The sequence below is a fragment of the Salmo salar genome, chromosome ssa10 (genome assembly GCF_905237065.1).
Source record: "Salmo salar chromosome ssa10, Ssal_v3.1, whole genome shotgun sequence".
NCBI classification, from domain to species: Eukaryota; Metazoa; Chordata; class Actinopteri; order Salmoniformes; family Salmonidae; genus Salmo; species Salmo salar.
In genome coordinates, this window is record NC_059451.1 from 59,960,836 (window position 1) to 59,985,347 (window position 24,512).

Below are 24,512 nucleotides of genomic sequence, written 5' to 3' on the forward strand. Positions count from 1 at the left end.
CATCCCCGGCTCTCGTTTCCCCCAGCTGCAGACGCGTGTGACCCTTGACGCCCGGGCATTCACGCCACAGGTGCGTCAGCATGCCACACCTGTGACATGCCTTCGGCGCGTCACAGTCCCTCGCCTCGTGCTCTGCAGATCCACAATACCTGCACTTCTTTATGCTGCACGAGGCGAGGACGTGGCCGTGAGGCCATACAACGCCCTGCAGTACGGAGGCTGACGGGCATAATGCAACGTCCCCTGTCAGCCCCCAGGGAGAACATCGCGGAGGATGGAGGTATCCACCCAATCCTTTTTGGGTCCTCTCTTAGGAGGGCCTGGAAACCCCTCCTCCCGGTCCAAAAACCCAAAGAATCTTGAGGTGCCTTCCTGAGGAGACACTATCCATGTATCTCCCCAGAAAGGCCCTCACCTCCTCGTCCTTCACGAGGGTTGTAAATGTTCACATTCACAACCCTGAAATTACCTTCGCCAAGCTGGTCACCAAGTAATGAGACATCGGCCTCTCTGCTTACACTTCTCTCGCCCTTCTGAGAACGTCATCGTGCTTCACTTCAGTGTGTAGCGCCACATCGTATGCCCCCCTCCAAAGGGTTGTCTTGGAGGCCAGAACACATCCTCCACCGTCAGTCCAAGGATCTCAATCAAAATGGTCCTCCCAAACTCATCTCTGCCAATTGGCTCCGTCGCCTTATCCTTCCAGGCAAAAACAGCATTTCGCCAGCCCCATCCTAGGGACTGGCCTCCATGTAGAAGCCTGCGCCATCTCCAAAGAAAATTGCGCACTTCGCCTCCGCTTTCTTCCAAAAAGAAAAACTGAAAAAGAGCGGCAAAATAAACCAACCGTGAATCCAAATACCAAAACAACAAACTTTCCTCCCTCCTGCCTTCCTTCGACCTTTTGGCTCAGCGGGCTTTGGGGCACCTCGGTACCAAGCTTGATCTGAGCCAAAAGGCCGAGAAGCGATAACCCACAAATTGACCCCTGCACCCGCCGGGTGCCGGGGCCTCGGCAGACCTCATCGGTTTGGCAAAGTTGGCTCCTCCTCACCCAACGCTTCCCTGGTGACAGGCGGGTGTGTTTTTTTTAAAAGTCGCTAATGCGTCGTTAGGTCACTAGCTCTTTAATCCTATTGCGACTATTTGTTCAATGCCCGGCAAATACACCAGTCATCGTCGGGCTTGAACTCAATTGCCCGAGGACTACTTTGAGTGGAAAAAATACGCCGGTCGGTCAGCCGGCTTCAAGTCAAACGCCCTGAGCAAAAAGTCTCGGCGTCATCTCTGTCAATTTCTCTTGAAACAAGATACGGGCTCTGCCAGAAGCAAGCCCTTCCAAAAATACGTTGAACTCGTAAGTGTTCCTCTCCACGGAAGTCTTTAGTAAAAGGCGAAAGGCTTGTGCGTAATGAAGAGAAACCAGAGTCGTATGGAAGTCAGAGGTCGGGGCCCGAGACACACGGTGCACTCTAGGCCGGGTCCCCGCTTGGTGGTCCCCCGAACCCACTCTTCCAAGTTTTCGAGGGGCTGTGGGTAAAAGTCACAGACAGACAGACAGACAGACAGACAGACAGACAGACAGACAGACAGACAGACAGGACAGACAGACAGATAGATAGACAATCCTGGTGAAGTGATTGTATTTTTTGGGGGGGCTCAAAAACACACACACACACACAATCCTGGTGAAGTGATTGTATTTTTTTTTTGGGGGGGCTCAAAAAAACACACACACACACACACACACACACACACACACACACACACACACACACACACTCTCTGGCCAATGTTTTTTTTTTTTTTTTTTTAAGTAAAATGGCGGGAAAACGGGGACCCCCATGAAGGCTTCGCACTTGTTTCAGTTTGGATGATTCTTCTTTTTCCATTCCTTCTCTTCTTCTGCTAGCTGTTTTACATAGCTTGGTGTATTTCTTTTTCCTTGACAATGGGAGAAAAGTGTTGCACCGTTCCCGGAGGTACTGCAATACCGGTCGATGCGTGGAGCGGACGGAGCAAGCCCCATTTCCGACTCCCCTGTTGAAAAATCCATTTAATATGTAGTCCCCGATGGGGGCGTTATCAGATATTAAACTGATAAGAACAGATTTTTTTTACAAAATATATATTTATTACCATCAATTTCCCATACAAATACCTTCAATGTTCCAAACAAAATCAATTTTATAACAAAAATCCAAATGGATATTTCAAAACTAATAACCAATAACCAAAACTATAAACAATAATCGGGGAGCATCTTCCCTCCCTTCTAAGATACAAACTACCCATAACCACCCCAAATAAAAATTTCACCCTACTGACGAGGACTTCTTCTCCCCCCTTCAACCACCATACCCTCACCCTTAGATGCAGGACCGGCACCCGCACCTGCACACCCCGCATCATGTGCTTTACTCCTAAAATCCACCACCCTGCTTCTCTCTGGGCTCTTGACCGAGGACCCCGCACCCCCAAACAGGAAACTTGGTCCCCCTCCCTTGCCCCAACCCTGGGCCATCCCTGGAAGGTCTATCTCAGACAAGGGTACAATAGTAGGTGAAGAGGGGGCCACCCAGGGCCCCGAACCTTCTCCCTCCCCCACCTCCAGCTTTTCCACCCTTATCTTCCTTCTCGGGAGACCGCGGTAAGGGAGAAAACCTATCCCCCCCACCAGCTCCTGTTTAGCCTCCCCTTTACCACCCCTCTCCCCCTGTTGTCAAAGCGCCCTTCCTCCTCGTCCTCCTGTTTGGAGGGGAAACCGATGTAACTCTACCCCCCCCCCTCGCCAGCCCCTCCACCAACCCTCTCATCTCCTCCACCCGGGCAGACGATACATCACTGTCCCCCACTCTTTTACCCCCTCTCCTTCTGGTTCCACCTCCAATGCCTTCTCAGTCATCTGTTTCTCCGTTGTTGTCCTTTCTTGACTCTTCACAATCCTGTGTCCGTCCTCTGCCTGCTCCTCTTCTCCTTCAACCTCTCCCTCTCCTCCCAGCACCTTCCTCCACCTGCTCCTCCTCTCCTTCAACCTCTCCCTCTCCTCCCAGCACCTTTTCCACCTGCTCCTCCTCCTTCCACCGCTCCTCCGACACCTTTTCCTCCTCTTTTCGTGATGTTCCTGTTCCAGATCCATGTCCGCTCCTCTTCCTCTACTTCCCACATCCCCGCACCTGCTCCCCCTCCAGCTGCAGACGCGTATGACCCGTGACCGAGCCGGGCAACTCCGCCACAGGTGTGTAACCGAGCCACACCCGTGGCAAGCCTTTGGCTCGTCACAGTCCCTCGCCTCGTGACCGCTCGACCCACAGAACCTGCAAATCCTTGTACTACACGAGGCGAGGGTATGACCATAGGCCATACAGCGCCTGCAAAATGGAGGCTGACGGGCATAATGTAACGTCCCCCTGTCAGCCCCAGGGAGAACATACGCGGGATGTAGGAACCCACCCAGTCCCCTTGGGTCCTCCTGAGAAGGGCCTGGAACCCTCTCCTCCCGTTCCAGAATCCCAGGGAGTCCCTGAGGCGCCTCGCTTGAGGAAACATTGTCCATGTATCGCCCCAGAAAGGCCTCACCTCTTCGTCAGTCACATGGGGATTGTACATGGTCACAGTTACCAATCGAAACTACTTCTCGCAAGTTGGTCACTTCATAATGGCACATGGGAAATGCCTTACTCCCTTCTTTTGTCTTCATCAAAATTTCTTCATGCTTCCCTTCACTATAAAAGTCACATCAAAAGCCCCCTCAATTGGATTATCTTGGAAGCATAAAACATCCTTTACCTCCAGTTCCAATATCCCCATCAATATGGTCCTTCCGAACTTCTCTCTTCCAAATGGCTCCATTTCTTTTGTCCCTCCATTCGCGAATCTCACAGTATTGGACAATCCAATTCCTGGTACCGACTTGTTATAAATGGTACGTGCCATTTCCAAAAGGAAAAAAACACACGTCCAAACAAGGAAAAAACCAGCTCTCCAAATGGAAGCCTCTGGAAAACACAAAAAACGCCTTGGCAAAAAGAACCCTGTTCTCACACAAAAACCTATCCGCCCTCCTATCTCCGACCTTTTGACTCAGCGAGCTCTGGGGCACCTCGGTACCAAGCTTGGATCTGAGCCAAAAGGCCGAGAAGCGATAACCCACAAATTGACCCCTGCACCCGCCGGGTCCCGGGGGCCTCGGCAGACCTCATCGGTTTGGCAAAAGTTGGCTCCTCCTCACCCAACGCTTCCCTGGTGACAGGCGGGTGTGTTTTTTTTTTAAAAGTCGGCTAATGTCGTCGTTAGGTCACTAGCTCTTTAATCCTATTGCGACTATTTGTTCAATGCCCGGCAAATACACCAGTCATCGTCGGGCTTGAACTCAATTGCCCGGACGACTACTTTGAGTGGAAAAAATACGCCGTCGGTCAGCCGGCTTCAAGTCAAACGCCTGAGCAAAAAAGTCTCGGCGTCATCTCTGTCAATTTCTCTTGAAACAAGATACCGGGCTCTGCCAGAAGCAAAGCCCTTCCAAAAATACGTTGAACTCGTAAGTGTTCCTCTCCACGGAAGTCTTTAGTAAAAGGCGAAAAGCTGCGTAATGAAGAGAAACCAGAGTCGTATGGAAGTCAGAGGTCGGGGCCCGAGAACACACGGTGCACTCTAGGCCGGGTCCCCGCGGGTGGTCCCCCGAACCCACTCTTCCAAGTTTTCGAGGGCTGTGGGTAAAAAGTCACAGACAGACAGACAGACAGACAGACAGACAGACAGACAGACAGACAGACAGACAGACAGACAGACAGACAGATAGATAGATAGACAATCCTGGTGAAGTGATTGTATTTTTGGGGGGGCTCAAAAACACACACACACACACAATCCTGGTGAAGTGATTGTATTTTTTGGGGGGGCTCAAAAAAACACACACACACACACACACACACACACACACACACACACACACACACTCTCCTGGCCAATGTTTTTTTTTTTAAGTAAAATGGCGGGAAAACGGGGGACCCCCATGAAGGGGGCTTCGCACTTGTTTCAGTTTGGATGATTCTTCTTTTTCCATTCCTTCTCTTCTTCTGCTAGCTGTTTTAATAGCTTGGTGTATTCTTTTTCCTTGACAATGGGAGAAAAGTGTTGCACCGTTCCCGGAGGTACTGCAATACCGGGTCGATGCGTGGAGCGGACGGAGCAAGCCCCATTTCCGACTCCCCTGTTCGAAAAATCCATTTAATATCTGTAGTCCCCCGATGGGGGACGTATCAGATATTAAACTGATAAGAACAGATTTTTTTTTACAAAATATATTTATTACGTTCCAAACCAACCAAAATTTTCCACACATCAATCAATTCAAATACAAATTCCAATCAACACAAAAATAAACATTTCAAAACTATTCAACAATAACCAAATCCAAAACCCAAAAGTCATTGGAGCATCTTCCCTCCCTTCCCACCTACAAACCAATACCCATACCCATATCAAATAACCAAAAAACACTCACCCTATACTCCCGACCGACAGGGACGCCTCCTCCACTCCTGACGCTCCACCGTCGGCCTCCATCCCCTCTCCCCTGGAAACAAAAAACAACCCCGGCACACCCACACTCTGTGCCTTGTGCCCCCACTCAAATCCACCACCCTGCCCTCCTCCTGACTACAGCCCGGGGACCTCCGCCCCAAACAGGAGCTTAAGCCTCCCTCCATCACCCAATCCTGGGCCATGCTTGTGAGGTCCAGCTCAGACAGGGGTGTAAAAAGAGAAGGCAGAGGGAGCCCACGAGGGCCCAGCAACCTCCCTCCCCTCCCCCGATCTGCCCTCCCCTCTTTTACCACCCGACCTCCTCGAGCGCTCCCCCTTTTCGACTTTTTGGTTGGTGGGTAAAAGGCAAAACGTTTTCATAAGTCGCCTCTTTCTCCACCTCCACCTGTGTTTCCACCACTTCCAGTCCCCCACTCCTTCACCCCCTCTCCTTCTGGTCCCGCCTCCGATGCCTTCTCTGTCTCCTTCCTCTCCGATGCCTTCTCAGTCTCCATCTTCTCCAATGTCTTCTCTGTCTTCTTCTCTGATGCCTTCTCCATCTTTCTCTCTGATGACTTCTCTGTCTCTCTCCTATTCGATGTCTTCTTTGTCTCCCTTCCCTCCGATGCCTTCTCTGTCTCCTTCCTCTCCGATGCCTTCTCAGTCTCCATCTTCTCCAATGTCTTCTCTGTCTTCTCTCTCTGATGCCTTCTCCATCTTCCTCTCTGATGCCTTCTCTGTCTCTCTCCTCTTCGATGTCTTCTTTGTCTCCTTCCCCTCCGATGCCTTCTCTGTCTCCTTCCTCTCCACCACTGTCCTCTCTTGTCCCTCACACTACTGACTCCTTTCTCCTCCTCTCCTTTGGCCTCCTTCTCTTCTGGTACCACTATGCCCATTTCTTCTTTGTCTTTTCCTTCTCCTGCTTCTGTTTTTTCCTCCTCTCCTCGCTGTGTGTCCGCTCCCTCCGTGCCTGTTCTCGGTTCTGGGTCCTCTTCTTCCCCATCCCCGGCTCTCGCTCCCCTAGCTGCAGACGCGTATGACCGCCGACGCGCCGGGCATTCACGCCACAGGTGCGTCAGCATGCCACACCCGTGACATGCCTTCGGCGCGTCACAGTCCTCGCCTCGTGCTCCGCAGATCCACAATACCTGCATTTCTTTAGCACGGGCGAGGATATGACCATAGGCCATACAGCGCCTGCAGAACGGGGGCTGACGTCATAGTACAACGTCCCCTGTCAGCCCCCAGGAGAACATCGCCGGAGGATGGAGGGTATCCTCCCAGGCCCCCTGGGTCCTCTCTAAGAAGGGCCTGATACCCTCTCTTCCCAGTCCAATACCCGAGTGAGTCTTTGAGGAGCCTTCCTGAGGAGATGTTGTCCATATATCTCCCCAGGAAAGTCCTCACCTCTTCTTCCTTCACATGAGGGTTGTACATAGTGACCGTCACAACTCTAAAATTGGGCTTCGCCAAGCTCGTCACAGCATAGTGGCACATAGGTCGTGTGTTCACCAAATCCTCACCTTCCGCATCGTCTCCTCATGCTGCTTCTCCGTATGAAACGTGACATCATACGCGCCTTCTAATGGATTATCCTGGAGGCAGAAGACGTCCTTTACCCCAAGCTTGAGCAACCCCATCAGGATAGTTCTCCCGAACGTTTCCCTCCCGAATTGCTCCACCTCCTTGTCCTTCCATGCAAATCTTGCCGTGTTGGCCAGTCCAACCCCGGAACAGACCTGTTCGGGATATTCTTCTCCATGTTCTTCAATTAAGAAAAAATCTCTTCAAAAAGAAGCGCTCAAAAAAAAAAACTTTCCTCCCTCCTGCCTTCCTTCGACCTTTTGGCTCAGCGGGCTCTGGGGCACCTCGGTACCAAGCTTGATCTGAGCCAAAAGGCCGAGAAGCGATAACCCACAAATTGACCCCTGCACCCGCCGGGTCCCGGGGGCCTCGGCAGACCTCATCGGTTTGGCAAAAGTTGGCTCCTCCTCACCCAACGCTTCCCTGGTGACAGGCGGGTGTGTTTTTAAAGTCGCTTAATGCGTCGTTAGGTCACTAGCTCTTTAATCCTATTGCGACTATTTGTTCAATGCCCGGCAAATACACCAGTCATCGTCGGGCTTGAACTCAATTCCGAGCGACTACTTTGAGTGGAAAAAATACGCCGGTCGGTCACGGCTTCAAGTCAAACGCCTGAGCAAAAGTCTCAAGGCGTCATCTCTGTCAATTTCTCTTGAAACAAGATACCGGGCTCTGCCAGAAGCAAAGCCCTTCCAAAAATACGTTGAACTCGTAAGTGTTCCTCTCCCACGGAAGTCTTTAGTAAAAGGCGAAAGGCTTGTGCGTAATGAAGAGAAACCAGAGTCGATGGAAGTCAGAGGTCGGGGCCCGAGACACACGGTGCACTCTGAGGCCGGGTCCCCGCGGGTGGTCCCCGAACCCACTCTTCCAAGTTTTCGAGGGCTGTGGGTAAAAAGTCCAGACAGACAGACAGACAGACAGACAGACAGACAGACATAGACAGACAGATAGATAGATAGACAATCCTGGTGAAGTGATTGTATTTTTGGGGGGGCTCAAAAACACACACACACACACAATCCTGGTGAAGTGATTGTATTTTTTTGGGGGGGCTCAAAAACACACACACACACACACACACACACACACACACACACACACACACACACTCTCCTGGCCAATGTTTTTTTTTTATTTTTTTTTAAGTAAAATGGCGGGAAAACGGGGACCCCCATGAAGGGGGCTTCGCACTTGTTTCAGTTTGGATGATTCTTCTTTTTCCATTCCTTCTCTTCTTCTGCTAGCTGTTTTACATAGCTTGGTGTATTTCTTTTTCCTTGACAATGGGAGAAAAGTGTTGCACCGTTCCCGGAGGTACTGCAATACCGGGTCGATGCGTGGAGCGGACGGAGCAAGCCCCATTTCCGACTCCCTGTTCGAAAAATCCATTTAATATGTAGTCCCCCGATGGGGGACGTATCAGATATTAAACTGATAAGAACAGATTTTTTTTTTTTTTAGAAAAAATAATTTATTACAATCAATGCCATTCATACAATACAAAACAATACAAACTCAACATTCCATCCAAACACAAATAATAATGGCATTTTTAATTCAAAACCAAACGAAAACCCAAAACAAAAACTCAGGGGAGCATCATCCCTCCCCGTCATCCTAAACACTAACTTTCCCTATCTTCCGTCCCTAATCTAAAATAACCCCAGCCCTAATCCCCCCTTCCATCTCTCCCCGGGCAGCATGCTGCCCCACTTCCTCTCCTCCCTCTTCATCCTCCCTCTCAAATCTCTCCTTCCACCCTCCTCACTATCCTTCCACCCCCCAATCTTTCCCTGTCTTAACCATGTTCTGCCTGGCTTCCCACAGCCCCGCTAAAGAGGCTCATGAGAAGCCAGAGCAGAAACCTATCCCTATCCGTCCCCTCGCTCTCCCTACACCTCTCTCTAACCTAGCCCACGTCAAAACAAAATCACCTCTAACCCTTCCTAACAACACCCGTGCCTTCGCCCATACTACTCGGCAATGGCACAGTCCCAAAAGACATGGCGCACAGCTCCTCCCTGCCACACGAAAGCCTTGGGCAGGTGGGGATCGTCGCCAAGCTATGCCGGTACATGGTGGAACGTACGGCAAACACTTGTGGAGGCTCAAACAATTCAGGTCCTTGGAGCCTGTTGTCCAGGCCCCGCGCCTGCACTCCTTCCCAGACCTCCGCCGGGATGCCCACCACAGGTGCCGGACTTACTGCCCGTCTAACCTCCTCGTACAGGTGCCTGTGATCTAAATCTACTCGGGCGACTTCAACCTCGTGCATGCGCAGCCATTGGCCGCATGGCCAAAGTGCCACGACAGCTGTTCCGCCCGAGGACCCGTGTTAGACCACACCATTACGCTTCTCGCCTGATACGAGAAGAACACCCGCAGGAGGTAACCCGGACGGGTGTAGTACCCGGCTGAGCAAGCTCCGTTAACAGAAAAGAAACAAAAATTGCGTCCAGCTTAAGGGGGAGATGTGGTACCCCCCTACCTCCCTCCCCGATGGGACAGATCATGCGTGCCTGGCGACCCACTCGTACCTGCCACCCCACATGAACTGAAACACTAGCCTCACTAGAGGCCTCCTCAGACAAGCCGGCAATGGGTAGATGTACGCCAAGTACAATAGAGATGGCAATACATCCACCTTGAGAACCAGGACCTTGCCTAAAAAGGACAACGACCTAGCCCTCCACATTGCTAGCTTCCTCTGTACCACTGCGATGCCCATGTTCCAGTTCAGCGTCGCTGAGCCGGGAGGTCTCAAAATGGACCCCGAGTATCCTCAGGGCCCCGTTACAGAGAGATAACCCTCCGGGCACATCCGTCCTACCACTCCATCTTCCGAAACTTAACGGAAGACTTCGCGTAGTTAAGAACCGCCCCCGACGCTCGGGTGAAGTCCCCAATGATGGCAAGGGACCTTGTCAGGCACGAGTCCTTGCAAAGCAGCAAGGAGGTGTCGTCGGCGTACTGTGTCAACTTTACATGGAGACCGCCACTTCCAGGAATCAGCAAGCCTTCCACCCCCGTGTCTGCCCTAATGGCAGCCCCCCAGAGGCTCCATGTACAGAACGAAGAGGAGTGCCGAGAGCGGGCATCCCTGCCTGACCCCAGACGAGAGGTCAAAAACATCACCTAAGTGACTGTTTACGCTAACCCGGCACCCCGCTCCGACATATAAAGTACGGATCCATCCTATAAACTTTTCCCCAAATCCTAATCTACCTAACACCCTGAATAGAAATGATCTATTCACGCGATCAAAGGCTTTCGCCTGATCAGCGCGCTACCATTAAAGGCATCCCTCTGTCTTCTACCCAAGCGATGGAGTCCCTGATCAACTGTAGGTTCCACCTAATAGAGCGGCCCTCTACCCCGCACGTCTGATCCTCGTGTACGACGTAGGGAAGGGCTGTGCGTAACGGTCCGCTAAGACCTTTGCTAACAGCTTATAGTCTACGCACAGCATGGTCAACGGCCGCCAGTTGCCAAGGTCTGTTACTTCCCCTTCTTGTAAAGAAGTGACAGCACACCAACAGCCATTGATCCCCCCGGACCCCCGTCTCAAGGATGGCCTTCAAAACTTCAAGGACCACTGGTCCAAGTATACCCCAAAACTTGAGGTAAAACTCGGCGGCAGTCCATCCATCCCAGGCACCTTCCCTTTTCCCATCCTCCTGAGTGCGCTCTCAACCTCTTCGAGGGAGATCTGAGCCTCCATCACTTCTCTCCCTAATGTCCTCCCGCAATCGCCGGGACAAGTGTTCTAAAACACATTTCCCTGCTCTACATCTATTTCCCTTTCCCTTAAATAAACCTCGGAAAATGATCAGTTGTCACCCTGACCATTTCCTCCGGTTTTCTCACTATACTACCATCTTCTTCCCTCACCCCATGCATTATCTTCTACTCTGTCTGGCCCTAACTGACTTGAAGAACATAGCGGAACAAGTCTCATTATGTTCTAAAAGCCATTATGCGCGCTCCAAGAAAGCTCGAGCCTTCCGCTCCTGCAACTCCCTGAGCTGCGCCTTCAGAGCTGTGGATCTCTCCCAGTCAATCGACCCGCCGAGGTTGCCTGCCTCATACTCGAGTTCAATCAACCTTTGGATACGATCCACCTCCCTCCTTTCCTCCCCTTTTGTCCTCTTACAATATCCTATTATAAAGGCCCTAATCCTTACCTTAACTAAATCCCACCACTCTAACACCCCCTCAAGACATGGACCGGAGGCCTTCAAGCCCCGAAAGAAACCAAAGGCGTCAACGAGCTTGCTCCTCCAGCACCTCCCCGATCTAATTTCCAGTACCCCCCTACCGAAGAGGCAGACTGGCGACCCCACCTGCAGGAGCACCCGTCGTGATCTAGAGAAGAAAACACAGGCAACAGCCGCCAGACAACTGACCCAAAGACCTAGATAGGAAAATATAGTCGAGCCTCCGCGCAACCCCCGAGAGTTGCGCCATGTGGGACCAGCCATTGTCGGAGTAGAGTGCAGGCCTCCATCAACCAGACCATGGCAAGCCATTAGCCCGGTGATGGCGCCTGCACTACTATCACCCACTATCCCTAAATCTATATTGAAATCCCCTCCTATCACCAAGTGCCTATTTGTGACACACAGGGGCGCCAGACAGTCCACCATCTCCCTCCTGTCTGCCGCCACCTGTGGCCCATACACCCCAATTAACCTATATCTACTCTCCCTATATGTTACATCTACCCCAACACCCTCCCCTGCATTATACAAAAAGTGCTCTCTATTTTAACCTCCCTATTCCCACACAAAATCCCTACTCCTGTTGAGTGCACCCCTCCTATACCCCAATATGATTCTCCCTTATCCCACTCCCTCCTAAATCTGTTTACGTCCCCTCCATCCCTCAGGTGAACCTCCTGTAAAAAACAGAAATCAAACCCCACACCCTCTAAATAACTAAAAACCGCCCTCCTTTTAACAAAATCCCTTAAACCCCTTACATTTAAACTAAGAAAAGTAACAGAAATATTCATTATAAAATAAAACCAAAGAAACCCTCACCCCCAAAACACACAAAATAAAATAGGAGGCTCACCCGATGCTCCCCTGCTCCATCTCATCCAGCGGGGACGTCCTCTCCTCTCCTGACTCCGCCCCCTCTTCCTCCATCTTCCCAATCCAGGATGCGGGAATGGTGTTGGGCACCCGAGTGCCCCTGCACCCTGATTGGTCTCCCAGCTCCTCCATTTCCCCCTCCCCACTGCTTTCTGGGCAGAAAAAAGGGGCCCTGATCACAAAAAGGGGGCTGCGACCCCCCAGGGCCTCTCCTGAGCCCCACCTGGGTGATCCAGTTCCCCCAGCAGATCAGAGTCCGGGGGAGACAATGAGGTTGCTGAGGCATCTCCAGCCTTACTCCCCTTTTCCCCCATTGCTCTCTCTTGGCCTCACCCTCCCCTCCCCACCGCTCTCCTTCTTGCCTTCCCCTGAGCTCCCCCTCCTCTTCGCTTTCCTCTTCGTTGTGGGCGTCAAAGGGGAGACATCGCCCCCCCTCCCCGCCAGCTTCTCCACCATGCCCCTCATCTCCTCCACCAGGGCACTCGACATGTCACTGTCCCCCCACTCCTTCCCTCCTTCCCCCTCTCCAAATCCTCCTCTGGGCCTTCCTTCGTCCTTCTCCACCTCCTCTCCCACTGCTGTCGCCGTCTCCTTCCTCGCCGCTCCCTTGACTCCGTCCTCTTCCTTCCCCTTCTCCCCATCTTCTCCGACCTTCTCTCTCCTCTGCCCCTCTCCTCTCGGGGCCGCCGTCTCCTCCCTTGGTGTCTGTCCATCCAGGCCCGCTCCGGTGTCCTGGTCCTCTTTTCCTCCTCTACCCCCATCCCCTGCTCTCCCTCCAGCTGCAGACGCGATGACCTGTGACGAGCCGGGCATTCCCGCCACAGGTGCGCAGACGAGCCACACCCGTGGCACGCCTTGGGCTGTCACAGTCCCTGGCCTGTGCTCACCCGATCCGCAGAATCTGCACTTCCTAGTGCTGCACGAGGCCGCGGTATGACCGTAGGCCATACAACGCCTGCAGAATGGAGGCTGACGGGCGTAAAATAACGTCCCCGGTCAGCCCCCAGGGAGAACATTGCAGGAGGATGGAGGTACACTAAACCCTTAGGGTCCTCCTGAGCAAAGCCTGGAATCTCTCCCATTCCAGAAGCCCAGGGAGTCCCTGAGGAGCCTTGCTGTTGATACATTGTCCATATACCTCCCGAGGAATGCCCCTCACCTCCTCGTCCTTCACATGCGGGTTGTATAGGTTTACCGTGACCACTCTGAAATTGCTCCTCGCAAGGCTTGAAACTTCATAATGGGCCATCGGTTTCTCTCCTCCAACTTCTCTCACCCTCTTCAAGACCTCGTCGTGTTGCAATTCTGTGTAGAAGGTCACGTCATAATGCTCCTTCCATCGGGTTCCCCTGGAGGCAAAAAAACGTCCTTTACCGCCATCTTCAACACTCCCATTAGTATCGTCCTTCCAAAAGTCTCTCTCCCAGACGGCTCCTTCTCCTTGTCTCTCCATGCAAAAGCGAATAGTATTCGCCAATCCCATCCCTGGGACTGATCTGCTTGATAAAATCGGCGCCATTTTCTCTTGTATGCTCAAAAAATAGTTTGGGGAAAATAATTCCAAACAAAAAGACTTATCGCCCTCCTACCTCCGACCTTTTGACTCAGCGAGCTCTGGGGCACCTCGGTACCAAGCTTGATCTGAGCCAAAAGGCCGAGAAGCGATAACCCACAAATTGACCCCTGCACCCGCTCGGTGTCCCGGGGCCTCGGCAGACCTCATCGGTTTGGCAAAGTTGGCTCCTCCTCACCCAACGCTTCCCTGGTGACAGGCGGGTGTGTTTTTTTTTTAAAAGTCGCTAATGCGTCGTTAGGTCACTAGCTCTTTAATCCTATTGCGACTATTTGTTCAATGCCCCGCAAATACACCAGTCATCGTCGGGCTTGAACTCAATTGCCCGAGCGACTACTTTGAGTGGAAAAAATACGCGGTCGGTCAGCCGGCTTCAAGTCAAACGCCTGAGCAAAAAGTCTCGGGCGTCATCTCTGTCAATTTCTCTTGAAACAAGATACCGGGCTCTGCCAGAAGCAAAGCCCTTCCAAAAATACGTTGAACTCGTAAGTGTTCCTCTCCACGGAAGTCTTTAGTAAAAGGCGAAAGGCTTGTGCGTAATGAAGAGAAAACCAGAGTCGTATGGAAGTCAGAGGTCGGGGCCGAGACACACACGGTGCACTCTAGGCCGGGTCCCCGCGGGTGGTCCCCGAACCCACTCTTCCAAGTTTTCGAGGGGGCTGTGGGTAAAAAGTCACAGACAGACAGACAGACAGACAGACAGACAGACAGACAGACAGACAGACAGACAGACAGACAGACAGACAGACAGACAGATAGATAGATAGACAATCCTGGTGAAGTGATTGTATTTTTGGGGCTCAAAAAACACACACACACACACAATCCTGGTGAAGTGATTGTATTTTTTGGGGGGGGCTCAAAAACACACACACACACACACACACACACACACACACACACACACACACACACACACACACTCTCCTGGCCAATGTTTTTTTTTTTTTTTTTTTTAAGTAAAATGGCGGGAAAACGGGGGACCCCATGAAGGGGCTTCGCACTTGTTTCAGTTTGGATGATTCTTCTTTTCCATTCCTTCTCTTCTTCTGCTAGCTGTTTTACATAGCTTGGTGTATTTCTTTTTCCTTGACAATGGGAGAAAAGTGTTGCACCGTTCCGGAGGTACTGCAATACCGGGTCGATCGTGGAGCGGACGGAGCAAGCCCCATTTCCGACTCCCTGTTCGAAAAATCCATTTAATATGTAGTCCCCCGATGGGGGACGTATCAGATATTAAACTGATAAGAACAGATTTTTTTTACAAAATATATATTTATTACCATCAATTTCCATACAAATACCTTCAATGTTCCAAACAAAATCAATTTTATAACAAAAATCCAAATGGATATTTCAAAACTAATAACCAATAACCAAAACTATAAACAATAATCAGGGGAGCATCTTCCCTCCCCTTCTAAGATACAAACTACCCATAACCACCCCAAATAAAAATTTCACCCCTACTGACGAGGACTTCTTCTCCCCCCCCTTCAACCACCATACCCCTCACCCTTAGATGCAGGACCGGCACCCGGCACCTGCACACCCCCGCATCATGTGCTTTACTCCAAAATCCACCACCCTGCTTCTCTCTGGGCTCTTGACCGAGGACCCCGCACCCCAAACAGGAAACTTGGTCCCCCTCCCTTGCCCAACCCTGGGCCATCCCTGGAAGGTCTATCTCAGACAAGGGTACAATAGTAGGTGAAGAGGGGGCCACCCAGGGCCCCGAACCTTCTCCTCCCCCACCTCCAGCTTTTCCACCCTTATCTTCCTTCTCGGGGAGACCGCGGTAGGGAGAAAACCTATCCCCCCCACCAGCTCCTGTTTAGCCTCCCCCCTTTACCACCCCCTCTCCCCCTGTTGTCAAAGCGCCCCTTCCTCCTCGTCCTCCTGTTTGGAGGAGAAACCGATGAACTCTACCCCCCCTCGCCAGCCCCTCCACCAACCCCTCATCTCCTCCACCCGGGCAGACGATACATCACTGTCCCCCCACTCTTTTACCCCTCTCCTTCTGGTTCCACCTCCAATGCCTTCTCAGTCATCTGTTTCTCCGTTGTTGTCCTTTCTTGACTCTTCACAATCCTGTGTCCGTCCTCTGCCTGCTCCTCTTCTCCTTCAACCTCTCCCTCTCCTCCCAGCACCTTCTCCACCTGCTCCTCCTCTCCTTCAACTTCTCTCCCTCTCCTCCCAGCACCTTTTCCACCTGCTCCTCCTCTCCTTCCACCGCTCCTCCCGACACCTTTTCCTCCTCTTTTTCGTGATGTTCCTGTTCCAGATCCCATGTCCGCTCCTCTTCCTCTACTTCCACATCCCCGCACCTGCTCCCCCTCCAGCTGCAGACGCGTAGACCCGGACGAGCCGGGCAACCCGCCACAGGTGTGTAACCGAGCCACACCCGTGGCAAGCCTTTGGCTTCGTCACAATCCCTTGCCTCGTGACCGCTCGACCCACAGAACCTGCAAATCCTTGTACTACACGAGGCAGGGTATGACCATAGGCCATACAGCGCCTGCAAAACTGGAGGCTGACGGGCATAATGTCGTCCCCCTGTCAGCCCCCAGGGGAGAACATCGCGGGGATGTAGGAATTCACCCAATCCCCTTGGGTCCTCCCTGAGAAGGGCCTGGAACCCTCCTCCCGTTCCAGAATCCCAGGGAGTCCCCTGAGGCGCCTCGCTGAGGAAACATTGTCCATGTATCGTCCCAGAAAGGCCCCTCACCTCTTGGAAGTCAGTCACATGGGGATTGTACATGGTCAGCAGTAATCGAAAACTACTTCTCGCCAGTTGTGTCACTTCATAATGGCACATGGGAAATGCCTTACTCCCCTTCTTTTGTCTTCATCAAAATTTCTTCATGCTTCCCTTCACTATAAAAAGTCACATCAAAAGCCCCCTCAATTGGATTATCTTTGAAGCATAAACATCCTTTACCTCCAGTTCCAATATCCCCATCAATACGGTCCTTCCGAACTTCTCTCTTCCAAATGGCTCCATTTCTTTGTCCCTCCATGCGAATCTCACAGTATTGGACAATCCAATTCCTGGTACCGACTTGTTATAAATGGTCGTGCCATTTCCAAGTAAGGAAAAAAAAGAACACACGTCAAACAAGGAAAAAACCAGCTCTCCAAATGAAGCCTCTGGAAAACACAAAAAACGCCTTGGCAAAAAGAACCCTGTCTCACACAAAAACCTATCGCCCTCCTATCTCCGACCTTTTGACTCAGCGAGCTCTGGGGCACCTCGGTACCAAGCTTGATCTGAGCCAAAGGGCCGAATGATAACCCAAAATCGCCCCCTGCACCGCCGGGTTCCCCGGGGCCTCGGCAGACCTCATCGGTTTGGAAAGTTGGCTCCTCCTCACCCAACGCTTCCCTGGTGACAGGCGGGTGTGTTTTTTAAAAAGTCGCTAACGCGTCGATAGGTCACTAGCTCTTTAATCCTATTGCGACTATTTGTTCAATGCCCGGCAAATACACCAGTCATCGTCGGGCTTGAACTCAATTGCCCGAGCGACTACTTTGAGTGGAAAAAAATACGCCGGTCGGTCAGCGGCTTCAAGTCAAACGCCTGAGCAAAAGTCTGGCGTCATCTCTGTCCAATTTCTCTTGAAACAAGATACCGGGCTCTGCCAGAAGCAAAGCCCCTTCCAAAAATACGTTGAACTGTAAGTGTTCCTCTCCACTAGAAGTCTTTAGTAAAAGGCCAAAGGCTTGTGCGTAATGAAGAGAAACCAGAGTCGTATGGAAGTCAGAGGTCGGGGCCCGAGACACACACGGTGCACTCTAGGCCGGGTCCCCACAGGTGGTCCCCGAACCCACTCTTCCAAGTTTTCGAGGGCTGTGGGTAAAAAGTCACAGACAGACAGACAGACAGACAGACAGACAGACAGACAGACAGACAGACAGATAGATAGATAGACAATCCTGGTGAAGTGATTGTATTTTGGGGGGGCTCAAAACACACACACACACACACAATCCTGGTGAAGTTTGTATTTTTTGGGGGGCTCAAAAAACACACACACACACACACACACACACACACACACACACACACACACACTCTCCTGGCCAATTTTTTAAGTAAAATGGCGGGAAAACGGGGACCCTCATGAAGGGGGCTTCCACTTGTTTCAGTTTGGATGATTCTTCTTTTCCATTCCTTCTCTTCTTCTGCTAGCTGTTTTACATAGCTTGGTGTATTTCTTTTTCCTTGACAATGGGAGAAAAGTGTTGCACCGTTCCCGGAGGTACTGCAATACCGGGTCGATCTGGAGCGGACGGAGAAGCCCCATTTCCGACTCCCCTGTTCGAAAAATCCATTTATGTAGTCCCCCGATGGGGACGTTATCGGATATTAAACTGATAAGAACAGATTTTTTACAAAATATATTTATTACGTTCCAAACCAACCAAAATTTTCCACACATCAATCAATTCAAATACAAATTCCAATCAACACAAAAATAAACATTTCAAAACTATTCAACAATAACCAAATCCAAAACCCAAAAGTCATTGGAGCATCTTCCCTCCCCTTCCCACCTACAAACCAATACCCATACCCATATCAAATAACCAAAAAACACTCACCCTATACTCCCGACCGACGGGGACGCCTCCTCCACTCCTGACGCTCCACCGTCGGCCTCCACTCCCCTCTCCCCTGAAACAAAAACAACCCCCGGCACACCCACACTCTGTGCCTTGTGCCCCCACTCAAATCCACCACCCTGCCCCCTCCTCCTGACTACAGCCCGGGGACCTCCCGCCCCCAAACAGGGAGAGCTTAAGCCTCCCTCCATCACCCAATCCTGGGCCATGCTTGTGAGGTCCAGCTCAGACAGGTGTAAAGAGAAGGCAGAGGGAGCCCACGAGGGCCAGCAACCTCCCCCCCTCCCCCTCCCCCCCCCGATCTGCCCTCCCCCCTCTTTTACCACCCGACCTCCTCGAGCGCTCCCCCTTTTTCGACTTTTTGGTTGGTGGAGTAAAAGGCAAAAACGTTTTCATAAGTCGCCTCTTTCTCCACCTCCACCTGTGTTTCCACCACTTCACAGTCCCCCACTCCTTCCCCCCTCTCCTTTGGTCCCGCCTCCGATGCCTTCTCTGTCTCCTTCTCTCCGATGCCTTCTCAGTCTCCATCTTCTCCAATGTCTTCTCTGTCTTCTTCTCTGATGCCTTCTCCATCTTTCTCTCTGATGACTTCTCTGTCTCTCTCCTATTCGATGTCTTCTTTGTCTCCTTTCCCTCCGATGCCTTCTCTGTCTCCTTCCTCTCCGATGCCTTCTCAGTCTCCATCTTCTCCAATGTCTTCTCTGTCTTCTTCTCTGATGCCTTCTCCATCTTCCTCTCTGATGCCTTCTCTGTCTCTCTCCTCTTCGATGTCTTCTTTGTCTCCTTCCCCTCCGATGCCTTCTCTGTCTCCTTCCTCTCCACCACTGTCCTCTCTTGTCCCTCCACACTACTGACTCCTTTCTCCTCCTCTCCTTTGGCCTCCTTCTCTTCTGGTACCACTATGCCCATTTCTTCTTTTGTCTTTTCCTTCTCCTGCTTCTGTTTTTTTCCTCCTCTCCTCGCTGTGTGTCCCGCTCCCTCCGTGCCTGTTCTCGGTTCTGGGTCTCCTCTTTCCCCCATCCCCGGCTCTCGCTCCCCCCCAGCTGCAGACGCGTATGACCGCCGACGCGCCGGGCACGCCACAGGTGCGTCAGCATGCCACACCCGTGACAGTGCCTTCGGCCGCGTCTCAGTCCTCGCCCGTGCTCCGCAGATCCACAATACCTGCATTTCTTTATGCTGCACGAGGCGAGGATAGTGACCATAGGCCATACAGCGCCTGCAGAACCCGGGGCTGACGTGCATAGTACAACGTCCCCTGTCAGCCCCCAGGGAGAACATCGCCGGGAGGATGGAGGTATCCTCCCCAGGCCCCCTGGGTCCTCTCTAAGAAGGGCCTGATACCCTCTCTTCCCAGTCCAATACTCGAGTGAGTCTTTGAGGAGCCTTCCTGAGGAGATGTTGTCCATATATCTCCCCAGGAAAGTCCTCACCTCTTCTTCCTTCACATGAGGGTTGTAGCATAGTGACCGTCACAACTCTAAAATTGGGCTTCGCCAAGCTCGTCACAGCATAGTGGCACATAGGTCGTGTGTTCACCAAATCCCTCACCTTCCGCATCGTCTCCTCATGCTGCTTCTCCGTATGAAACGTGACATCATACGCGCCTTCTAATGGATTATCCTGGAGGCAGAAGACGTCCCCTTTACCCCAAGCTTGAGCAACCCCATCAGGATAGTTCTCCCGAACGTTTCCCTCCCGAATTGCTCCACCTCCCTTATCCTTCCATGCAAATCTTGCCGTGTTGGCCAGTCAACCGGAACAGACCTGTTCGGGATATTCTTCTCCATGTTCTTCAATTAAGAAAAAAATCTTCAAAAAAGAAGCCGGCTCAAAAACAAAAAACTTTCCTCCCTCCTGCCTTCCTTCGACCTTTTGGCTCAAGGGCTCTGGGGCACTCTCGGTACCAGCTTGATCTGGACGGGCCGAGATCAGCGATAACCAGCCAAATTGACCCCTGCACCCGCCGTGCCCCCGGGGGCCTCGGCAGACCTCATCGGTTTGGCAAAAAGTTGGCTCCTCCTCACCCAACGCTTCCCTGGTGACAGGCGGGTGTGTTTTTTTTAAAAGTCGCTAAAATGCGTCGTTAGGTCACTAGCTCTTTAATCCTATTCGACTATTTGTTCAATGCCCGGCAAATACACCAGTCATCGTCGGGCTTGAACTCAATTGCGAGCGACTACTTTGAGTGGAAAAAATACGCCGGTCGGTCAGCCGGCTTCGTCAAACGCCTGAGCAAAAAGTCTCGGCGTCATCTCTGTCAATTTCTCTCGAAACAAGATACCGGGCTCTGCCAGAAAGCAAAGCCCTTCCAAAAATACGTTGAACTCGTAAGTGTTCCTCTCCACGGAAGTCTTTAGTAAAAGGCGAAAGGCTTGTGCGTATGAAGAGAAACCAGAGTCGTATGGAAGTCAGAGGTCGGGGCCCGAGACACACACGGTGCACTCTAGGCCGGGTCCCCGCAGGTGGTCCCCCGAACCCACTCTTCCAAGTTTTCGAGGGCTGTGGGTAAAAAGTCACAGACAGACAGACAGACAGACAGACAGACAGACAGACAGACGAGACAGACAGACAGATAGATAGATAGACAATCCTGGTGAAGTGATTGTATTTTTTTGGGGGGCTCAAAAACACACACACACACAATCCTGTGAGTGATTGTATTTTTTGTGGGGGCTCAAAAAAACACACACACACACACACACACACACACACACACACACACACACACACACTCTCTGGCCAATGTTTTTTTTTTTTTTTTTTTTTAAGTAAAATGGCGGGAAAACGGGGGGGACCCCTATGAAGGGGGCTTCGCACTTGTTTCAGTTTGGATGATTCTTCTTTTTCCATTCCTTCTCTTCTTCTGCTAGCTGTTTTACATAGCTTGGTGTATTTTTTTCCTTGACAATGGAGAAAAGTGTTGCACCGTTCCCGGAGGTACTACAATACCGGGTCGTGCGTGGAGCGGGACGGAGCAAGCCCCATTTCCGACTCCCTGTTCGAAAACCATTTAATATGTAGTCCCCCGATGGGGGACGTATCGATATTAAACTGATAAGAACAGATACTACACTTGATCTGAGCCAAAAGGCCGAGAAGCGATAACCCACAAATTGACTGCACACCGCCCGATCCGGGGCCTCGGGAGACCCTCATCGGTTTGGCAAAAGTTGGCTCCTCCTCACCCAACGCTTCCCTGGTGACAGGCGGGTGTGTTTTTTTTTAAAAGTCGCTAATGCGTCGTTAGGTCACTAGCTCTTTAATCCTATTGCGACTATTTGTTCAATGCCCGGCAAATACACCAGTCATCGTCGGGCTTGAACTCAATTGCCCGGCGACTACTTTGAGTGGAAAATACGCGGTCGGTCAGCCGGCTTCAAGTCAAACGCCTGAGCAAAGTCTCGCGTCATCTCTGTCAATTTCTCTTGGAAACAAGATACCGGGCTCTGCCAGAAGCAAAGCCCTTCCAAAAATACGTTGAACTCGTCAGTGTTCCTCTCCCACGGAAGTCTTTAGTAAAAGGCGAAAGGCTTGTGCGTAATGAAGAGAGACCAGAGTCGTATGGAAGTCAGAGGTCGGGGCCCGAGACACACACGGGTGCACTCTAGGCCGGGTCCCCGCGGTGGTCCCGAACCCACTCTTCCAAGTTTTCGAGGGCTGTGGGTAAAAGTCACAGACAGACAGACAGACAGACAGACAGACAGAGACAGACAGACAGACAGACAGACAGACAGATAGATAGATAGACAATCCTGGTGAAGTGATTGTATTTTTGGGGGGGCTCAAAAACACACACACACACACAATCCTGGTGAAGTGGATTGTATTTTTTTGGGGGGCTCAAAAACACACACACACACACACACACACACACACACACACACACACACACACACACTCTCCTGGCCAAAGTTTTTTTTTTTTTTTTTTTTTTAAAGTAAAATGGCGGAAAACGGGGACCCCCATGAAGGGGGCTTCGCACTTGTTTCAGTTTGGATGATTCTTCTTTTCCATTCCTTCTCTTCTTCTGCTAGCTGTTTTACATAGCTTGGTGTATTTCTTTCCTTGACAATGGGAGAAAAGTGTTGCACCGTTCCCGGAGGTACTGCAATACCGGGTCGATGCAAGTGGAGCCGGACGTTGAGCAAGCCCCTTCCGACTCCCTGTTCGAAAAAATCCCATTTAATATGTAGTCCCCCGATGGGGGACTATCAGATATTAAACTGATAAGAACAGATACTACACTTGATCTGAGCCAAAAGGCCGAGCGATAACCCACAAATGGTGACCCCCTGACCGCGGGCCCGGCCTCGGCAGACCCTCATCGGTTTGGCAAAAGTTGGCTCCCTCCTACCCAACGCTTCCCCTGGTGACAGGCGGGTGTGTTTTTTTTAAAAGTCGCTAATGCGTCGTTAGGTCACTAGCTCTTTAATCCTATTGCGACTATTTGTTTCAATGCCCGGCAAATACACCAGTCATCGTCGGGCTTGAACTCAATTGCCGCGACTACTTTGAGTGGAAAGTAAATACGCCGGTCGGTCAGCCGGCTTCAAGTCAAACGCCTGAGCAAAGTCTCGGCGTCATCTCTGTCAATTTCTCTTGAAACAAGATACCGGGCTCTGCCAGAAAGCAAAGCCCTTCCAAAATACGTTGAACTCGTAAGTGTTTCCTCCACGGAAGTCTTTAGTAAAGGCGAAAGGCTTGTGCGTAATGAAGAGAAACCAGAGTCGTATGGAAGTCAGAGGTCGGGGCCCGAGACACACACGGTGCACTCTAGGCCGGGTCCCCGGGTGGTCCCCGAACCCACTCTTCCAAGTTTTCGAGGGCTGTGGGTAAAAAGTCACAGACAGACAGACAGACAGACAGACAGACAGACAGACAGACAGACAGACAGACAGACAGATAGATAGATAGACAATCCTGGTGAAGTGATTGTATTTTTGGGGGGCTCAAAAAACACACACACACACAATCCTGGTGAAGTGATTGTGATTTTTTTGGGGGCTCAAAACACACACACACACACACACACACACACACACACACACACACACACACTCTCCTGGCCAATTTTTTTTTTTTTTTTTTTTTTTTTTTTAAAGTAAAATGGGGAAAACGGGGACCCCCATGAAGGGGGCTTGCACTTGTTTCAGTTTGGATGATTCTTCTTTTTCCATTCCTTCTCTTCTTCTGCTAGCTGTTTTACATAGCTTGGTGTATTTCTTTTTCCTTGACAATGGGAGAAAAGTGTTGCACCGTTCCGGAGGTACTGACAATACGGGTCGATGCGTGGAGCGGACGGAGCAAGCCCCATTTCCGACTCCCCTGTTCGGAAAATCCATTTAATATGTAGTCCCCGATGGGGGACGTATCAATTAAACTGATAAGAACAGATACTCACTTGATCTGAGCCAAAAGGCCGAGAAGCGATAACCCACAAATTGACTTCCCTGCGGGTTCCCGGGGGCCTCGGCAGACCTCATCGGTTTGGCAAAGTTGGCTCCTCCTCACCCAACATTCCTGGTGACAGGCGGGTGTGGTTTTTTAAAAGTCGCATGCGTCGTTAGGTCACTAGCTCTTTAATCCTATTGCGACTATTTGTTCAATGCCCGGCAAATACACCAGTCATGCGTCGGGCTTGAACTCAATTGCCCGAGCGACTACTTTGAGTGGAAAAAATACGCCGGTCGGTCAGCCCGGCTTCAAGTCAAACGCCTGAGCAAAAAAGTCTCGGCGTCATCTCTGTCAATTTCTCTTGAAACAAGATACCGGGCTCCGCCAAAGCAAAGCCCTTCCAAAAAATACGTTGAACTTCGTAAGTGTTCCTCTCCACGGAAGTCTTTAGTAAAGGCGAAAGGCTTGTGCGAATGAAGAGAAACCAGGAGTCGTATGGAAGTCAGAGGTCGAGCCCGAGACACACACGGTGCACTCTAGGCCGGGTCCCCGCGGGTGGTCCCCGAACCCACTCTTCCAAGTTTTCGAGGGCTGTGGGTAAAAAGTCACAGACAGACAGACAGACAGACAGGACAGACAGACAGACAGACAGACAGACAGACAGACAGACAGACAGACAGACAGACAGACAGACAGAGACAGACAGACAG

General features: G+C 51.4%; 12 non-coding genes and 5 pseudogenes across 12 annotated transcripts; all 17 read right to left on the reverse strand.

Annotated features, from left to right (window-relative positions):
* Window positions 1-1,315: 1,315 nt before the first annotated feature.
* On the reverse strand, window positions 1,316-1,431 carry LOC123724921 (U5 spliceosomal RNA). The gene has a single exon (XR_006757398.1). It is a non-coding gene; the product is annotated as a U5 spliceosomal RNA (small nuclear RNA).
* A 529-nt stretch (window positions 1,432-1,960) lies between these two features.
* LOC123724750 (uncharacterized) lies at window positions 1,961-2,130 on the reverse strand (annotated as a pseudogene).
* Window positions 2,131-4,497: 2,367 nt separating this feature from the next.
* LOC123724946 (U5 spliceosomal RNA) lies at window positions 4,498-4,611 on the reverse strand. Its single transcript, XR_006757423.1, has one exon. It is a non-coding gene; the product is annotated as a U5 spliceosomal RNA (small nuclear RNA).
* A 520-nt stretch (window positions 4,612-5,131) lies between these two features.
* On the reverse strand, window positions 5,132-5,307 carry LOC123724729 (uncharacterized; annotated as a pseudogene).
* Window positions 5,308-7,778: 2,471 nt separating this feature from the next.
* On the reverse strand, window positions 7,779-7,896 carry LOC123724927 (U5 spliceosomal RNA). The gene has a single exon (XR_006757404.1). It is a non-coding gene; the product is annotated as a U5 spliceosomal RNA (small nuclear RNA).
* Window positions 7,897-8,402: 506 nt separating this feature from the next.
* Window positions 8,403-8,581, reverse strand: LOC123724698 (uncharacterized; annotated as a pseudogene).
* A 5,640-nt stretch (window positions 8,582-14,221) lies between these two features.
* LOC123724926 (U5 spliceosomal RNA) lies at window positions 14,222-14,339 on the reverse strand. Its single transcript, XR_006757403.1, has one exon. It is a non-coding gene; the product is annotated as a U5 spliceosomal RNA (small nuclear RNA).
* A 544-nt stretch (window positions 14,340-14,883) lies between these two features.
* LOC123724746 (uncharacterized) lies at window positions 14,884-15,053 on the reverse strand (annotated as a pseudogene).
* A 2,360-nt stretch (window positions 15,054-17,413) lies between these two features.
* LOC123724954 (U5 spliceosomal RNA) lies at window positions 17,414-17,531 on the reverse strand. Its single transcript, XR_006757431.1, has one exon. It is a non-coding gene; the product is annotated as a U5 spliceosomal RNA (small nuclear RNA).
* A 488-nt stretch (window positions 17,532-18,019) lies between these two features.
* Window positions 18,020-18,184, reverse strand: LOC123724762 (uncharacterized; annotated as a pseudogene).
* A 2,508-nt stretch (window positions 18,185-20,692) lies between these two features.
* Window positions 20,693-20,808, reverse strand: LOC123724924 (U5 spliceosomal RNA). Its single transcript, XR_006757401.1, has one exon. It is a non-coding gene; the product is annotated as a U5 spliceosomal RNA (small nuclear RNA).
* A 515-nt stretch (window positions 20,809-21,323) lies between these two features.
* LOC123724691 (U2 spliceosomal RNA) lies at window positions 21,324-21,511 on the reverse strand. The gene has a single exon (XR_006757232.1). It is a non-coding gene; the product is annotated as a U2 spliceosomal RNA (small nuclear RNA).
* A 339-nt stretch (window positions 21,512-21,850) lies between these two features.
* Window positions 21,851-21,968, reverse strand: LOC123724943 (U5 spliceosomal RNA). Its single transcript, XR_006757420.1, has one exon. It is a non-coding gene; the product is annotated as a U5 spliceosomal RNA (small nuclear RNA).
* A 520-nt stretch (window positions 21,969-22,488) lies between these two features.
* LOC123724692 (U2 spliceosomal RNA) lies at window positions 22,489-22,680 on the reverse strand. The gene has a single exon (XR_006757233.1). It is a non-coding gene; the product is annotated as a U2 spliceosomal RNA (small nuclear RNA).
* A 344-nt stretch (window positions 22,681-23,024) lies between these two features.
* Window positions 23,025-23,138, reverse strand: LOC123724952 (U5 spliceosomal RNA). The gene has a single exon (XR_006757429.1). It is a non-coding gene; the product is annotated as a U5 spliceosomal RNA (small nuclear RNA).
* Window positions 23,139-23,653: 515 nt separating this feature from the next.
* Window positions 23,654-23,839, reverse strand: LOC123724694 (U2 spliceosomal RNA). The gene has a single exon (XR_006757235.1). It is a non-coding gene; the product is annotated as a U2 spliceosomal RNA (small nuclear RNA).
* A 340-nt stretch (window positions 23,840-24,179) lies between these two features.
* LOC123724944 (U5 spliceosomal RNA) lies at window positions 24,180-24,295 on the reverse strand. The gene has a single exon (XR_006757421.1). It is a non-coding gene; the product is annotated as a U5 spliceosomal RNA (small nuclear RNA).
* Between the last annotated feature and the right edge of the window lie 217 nt (window positions 24,296-24,512).